Here is a 6,097-nt window from a genome sequence, read left to right as displayed (position 1 = left end):
CCTACTATTATAGTAGTAGCATATGCTATATTTAATTATGCAATATATTCAAATAAGTAAACAATGTCAGATCCATGTAAATGTTTAAACGATTTCAGTAAGAATATCACCAGTGTTAAGATAGCATTAACTCATAACATGAGTAAGGCTACTGCACAAACTTGGTTTTGCAAACATTTGTGCTAAAATAAAGTGGGCATTCTAGCCAGTTTGTCCTGTAATTTACTGAAGTCTGCCTGACAGCTAGCTGCTTTCAGCTGTCGGAATTAAAGTTTAGCTGTTTTGCACCAATTGTCCCTCCCATCCCACTGTGTGAGCGTGTGTGTGTGTGTGTGTGTGTGTGTGTCACTGTGTGTGTCAGACTGTCTGTCAGTGTGTGTGTGTATGTGTGTGTGTGTGTTTGTGTGGGGGGGGGGTAGTAGGCCTAGTAGCCTAAGCCTATCTATTTATCTATAGTCTGTCCCCCCTCAGTAGTCATGGCTCTCTCTAGGGTTAAGACGTGGACATGGATTCTTCGGTCTGCCTGTTTAACCTGGATTTGTATCAGTCAAGCAGCAGCAGGACTCCAGTTTTTGGTGATAGGTTATCAGCGTTTTAGGTGATAGCTTATCACCTAAAACGGTGATAAGAGTTGGTTGAGGCCATCATACTCGTGGTGATGTCCTTAAGGATTGACCCCGCCTCCCTGTGGTTTACCCAACTTCTAGAATCTAGACCAATCAGTGAACGGGGTGATAGCTCTAGAGTGAAAAGACTTGTCTGATAGTAAAAACAGAGAGATGGGTCTGTGTCCTCACCAAAAACTGGAGTATGTATGAGCATTTAGTCTAGCTAACTCACAGCTTGAAAAATGATAACAGCATTGTAAAATGTTATGTACGTGTGCAGTATCACTGGATTTGATTTGAACGCGTGCTGACTTGGATATCTTGTTCTATAAGCGTAAATTGTAGCCTGTAGGCTACTGCACGTCGTACATAGTTCCAGTTTTAAAACATTATACAGTAGACATGATACAAGCACTCTTTTCATCCTCTCTCCATCCAACTACCGAACATGTCTGCTATGTTATTTTCCAAGTGTGGTGGTCACCCCTGCCCACTTTGACAGGCTGGAATGGCTTTAGGGTCGATGACTTGTATTGGTAACTTTGACTGTTGCTCTGATCCACAAAGGACTGCTTTACCAGGAGAGGGCGCTGCAGGACGTGACAGAGCCTGCAAGTTAAGGGCACTGCGTGTGTCTCAGCTCAGGTCAGCTCCTATCTGTTCTATAAATACAATACAATTCAATTCAAAGGGCTTTATTGGCATGAGAAAACACGTTTACATTGCCAAAGCAGAAAGCACAATACATCAATACAATCAAAACAAAGATTTGAAAGTCAGAATCTTCAATAGATCAATGTCTATGTACCAAGATCACTGGATGCAGGTACAGTGCAGGAATATACACAATGATTAGTCTTTAGGGTGGTTGTGTTCCGTTTGATATCCTTCTCCTATCACAGCAACTCACGAATCTTGCTGCTGTGTTTGCACATTGTTGTACTTCGCCCAGCAGATATGGGAGTTTTTTTGTCATTGGTCATGTTTTCAAAATCTCCGTGTGTGGTTGTAATCTGTGATGTATGTGTATGTGTCTCTGATGTCTTGGTACAATGGACAGATGGTTAGGAAGTGTAGCTCGGACCGGTTTCCACTTCATGTTGTGTGCAGTGGGTAAATACAGTAGGCCTACTTACCCTGAACGTATTCGTCATGCCTTGTAGTTGTAATGATGTAAGAAAAGGGCTCTTTACTCTTCATAATTGTACAAATCAAATTCCACTTCTGTTTCCTCAGATGTCTCTTAACTACAACATCCCGACACCAGTTGAGTTTGTCCATCAAGGTCACACCACACAGGCTGCAGCAGCAACTCTCTGAGACGGACGATGACTCTGAAACTACAAAGCCTGTAAGGATCACCTGTAGAGACAGACATGTCAATGACACAATAAACTCAATGTGCCGCACAGAAAAATGAAATCCACACTAAACATGAAAAGATTAATTAAATATATGCTACCGAATAGCAAAGATATTGGAAATAGCTTTTGTGAATTCTTGTAAATAATGTAAAATATATTTTCAAATATCTACAGATATAAATGAATGATACTAGAAATTAAGCAACAACAAACATGGTGTTGGTTGATGTAACGATGCTTTCTGGATTCATCCCAGACCCTGAGTCTTCGAAAAGGGTGAGTTATTGTAAACATTTATTGCCTGAGTGAGAAACTTTATTTTGTAGATTTGAGTTACAGAGTTCACAGATAACCAGATCAATGTGATGGTTTCTTCACAGAAAGGGGCGCTGCTGGTGGATGGTGTGTAGAGCAAAAGGATGACCACGTCATGTATTTCAATGAGGTGAGAGACCAGTTCACAACAACACATTATGTTTAATACGAATAAGACCACCTCACACGAAAAGATGAGATTACCTATAGGTTCCATCCTGGAGGCTAATCTTTCCGGTGATAAAATGGCCACCAACATAATCAAAAAAGTCAACCAAGATTCCTTTACAGGATCTCCTCACTGGTCAACAAAAACACCTTGAAGACCCTATCCCTTGTACAAGGTTTCTTCGACTATGCATGCACCTCTTGGTACCACAGCACTTCAAAGGCCCTTAAAACAAGGCTCCAGACTTCCAAAAACAAACTGGTCAGGCTCCTACTTGGCCCCCCGAACCCACCTCACCCCTGCCCACTTTGACAAGCTGGAATGGCTTAGGGTCGACGACAGAGTACAGCATCTTGCAATGGGTCTGGTCCACACGATTCGATACACCACCAAGATACCCATGTACCTGTCTAAATTAATGTTAACTAAGTCCACACCCACAACACCAGAGGGAGTGCAACAAACCATGTGCAACCCATATTCGGCACAAACAAGGGACTAAATTCTTTTCACTCCTATGCCACCAAAATGGGGAACGCCCTACCAACAGTCATTAAGACATGCAAATCCCTTGACTCCTTCAAAACAGCTCTCAAAGGGCACCTACGGAGTACGGACGGCTGCAATTCGAAACTGGCCCCCGTAAAATCGGAATCCATTACAGCTTTACAGAGATTGTGTATTACATTCACCCATTAATTCACACACCGATGCCGGAGGAAACCATGCAGGGCACCAACCAGCACATCGGGAGCAATCAGGGGTTCAGAGTCTTGCTCAAGGACACTTTGACACTAACTCTGAGGGAGCCCACAGGGATCGAACTGGGAACCTTGCAGTTGCCATCCGGTGACTCTACCCCTGGGCCCTGAGCCACAGGGTCAGTGATGTTACCCATGTTTTAAATGGAGAGTTTGTACTTCTGCCCTCTGGGAGAAGAAGGTACAAAGAACCAAAGTGGAAGAAACAGTAGTGACTGTGAAATGTTAGATTAACCACACAGTGTATACTTGTGTAATGTTGTGTCTCTGTTATGTATTTCTGTTTGTCACATGATGTTTCATGTGTGGCTGGCTGGCTGCAGCAGCAGCAGGGGTGTAATATCTTGTGTTTGTGGGTTAGTTCAATAAGGCAACGTTCTTGAAAGAGTAGACGTTATTTACTTAAAGAATATGAGGCGAGTTACAAACAGGAGCACAACAGGTCCTGGCGTGCTCTGTATTGAGAATGCAAGAACAGCACCCTGGGAAAGCTGTGTGTAGTCTTTAGGGCATTACTACAGTAGGCAAACTCTGCAGTGATCAAGACAGATCAATACAACACAGACGTGAATAGTCAATGAAGCTAATTCTCTCATATCATTACAGTCTCCATTTTACGCACGTTGACGCAATGCATGGACAGGTTGGTAACGCTATGCTTGCTGGGAAACCGAGTTTTTTTCCCCCTCTCTTTTTCCCCCTTTTCTGAAGAGCTAGATGTGAGCGTGTGAAAACACTGTGCTCAGGAAGAACATCTTGGTGGACCTCTAACCTTTCACCCCTGTTTGATCCAAATGGATACTGTGTATATCAATAGTCATCGATTGCTTTATTAATTTGTGAACACATTTTAGTTAAAGAGTTTAAAATAACCCTTTTTTTTTGGGTAATCAGCTAGAATAGATGTTTGAGGACGTTATCAGGCCACACTGAGGTTTACTTTACTTACTAGACTAACTGATCTTTTGCCCTGTGAGTCATGAATGTGAAGCTGTTTGTGTGGTCAGCTCAAACATACTCAGAGTAAAGGGCAATGGTACAGAATATTGTCCTAAATTCAACCAACCAGTGTTAATATATTATATAATAATATTAATAATAATATTCTAACTCTAATTATTTATTAGTTTATTAGACTGTGTTCTCCCTATAGCTGCTTTGTTGTTGTTTTTTTGCAACATCCCTGTGGCCTGTTTTGGCTCTGTTTGTGTATGTTGTAAATAGTGTAGGCTACATAAAATACCTCATACCTCAGTGTGCACGTCAAATGCTCAACATCCTATTACTTATTTTACAAAGTCCACCCTCTAAGGGGTTTGTAACAATGAGTTTACTAGGAGTAGGTAGTCGTTTTGAAATGACCAAATGGCAGAAAATGGGCCTAAATAGGAGCTGCAGGGCATGATCAGGGACGTGCACACATAGACATTAACCGATTCTGACCTGAGATCAGATTCATACAAGGTTTCCACTGGGGACATACTGGTCTGATGAACCCATTCTGACCTGAGATCAGATTAAAAAAATGTCAGTCGCTCTTCGATTTTTCAAAAATAGCAGACCTACAAGCTCGTATCGCGCCACTCGGTGGCGCGATATGAGCTTGTAGATCTGCTATTTTTAAATAGCTAAAGCATAACATGATGCTGACACCAAAATGGGTGCCCGTTCAGAATGGGTTAAAGGGGCCTTCAGCCCCTGCCCTTTTTACCCGTCTGTGAAACAACTGCCCTCTCCAGACCACGAGTGCAGCATTTGTGACTACATTTGACTGAGGGACTGCCATTGGATTATTTTTTTTAATTTTCGTTTCTTCATGTCATATGAAAGCAGGGAATCATAGCTTCAAATTGACATATTGGATGTTCAGTTTGACCCACCAGTTTAGAGATATGGCTTTATAGAGTAATGTCTTGCAGAAAACAGCGAGTTGAGAAAACAGGCTTGAAAGGTTGGACGACCCAATTAAGCATTACACTTGTTTACAACAGGGTCCTGTGTGTGTGTGTGTGTGTGTGTGTGTGTGTGTGTGTGTGTGTGTGTGTGTGTGTGTGTGTGTGTGTGTGTGTGTGATAGAATGCATAGAGACAAACTGTAGCCTCCTACCCTAAAGAATGGCTCTGTCACTTATCGGTCAGCCCCCAGGTGGTCTATTTTGAAAGCATCCTGAAGATCTGTTCAAAGAGACCCTAAAGATAATATCAGATCAAAGCTCACTCCCCAAGAATTATCTTGAGAAGTCAATTGGGTAAACCTACAATTTGGAATGACTGTCTCTCAGCCATAGATTGGCTTCCTGCCTGTGGAGCAATTGATATGCAAATAGACTTCAGTTTAAGGCACTTTGGTGAGATGCAGGGAGAAGTTATATACTGTACAATTATGACTAACCATGTAGTTATGAATATGCTATATGGTTCATAATACACCACTCCTTTCCTTTCCATGCCATGCCATACTAGAAGGCAGCATTCAGGAGAATTGCGTTTTTTTTCTCCTGAACAAACACAGTATTTTGCGTTGAACAAAATTTGTTTAGAAATCCATGTCGTTACACACCGCATCTCCACTAGATAAAGAGTGCTGGGTTGCGCCCCAAAAATAGCTGATCTACAAGCTCTCAATGCGTCGCAGCGCAACGCAATGTGAGCTTGTAGATTTGATATTTTTGTCCAAAAGTTACGTCCTCTTACGGGATTTCAGCCCCTGCCTCTCTAACGCTCTCTGCACGTCCCTCTGGGCATGAGGATCCAATGAAGGAATCCTGGGGATTTCTTCTTTATTTTTATTTTTACGATCCTACGGTTCAAGAGTTGTACAGGCCAAAACATGAAGCGTGGCCTGTTGTTACAGCCGGTTTGAAAAGGTTGTACTGGTCAG

The sequence above is a fragment of the Protomyctophum parallelum genome (assembly GCF_964188405.1).
Source record: "Protomyctophum parallelum genome assembly, chromosome: 9".
Lineage (NCBI taxonomy): Eukaryota > Metazoa > Chordata > Actinopteri > Myctophiformes > Myctophidae > Protomyctophum > Protomyctophum parallelum.
This window is presented reverse-complemented; position numbering follows the sequence as displayed.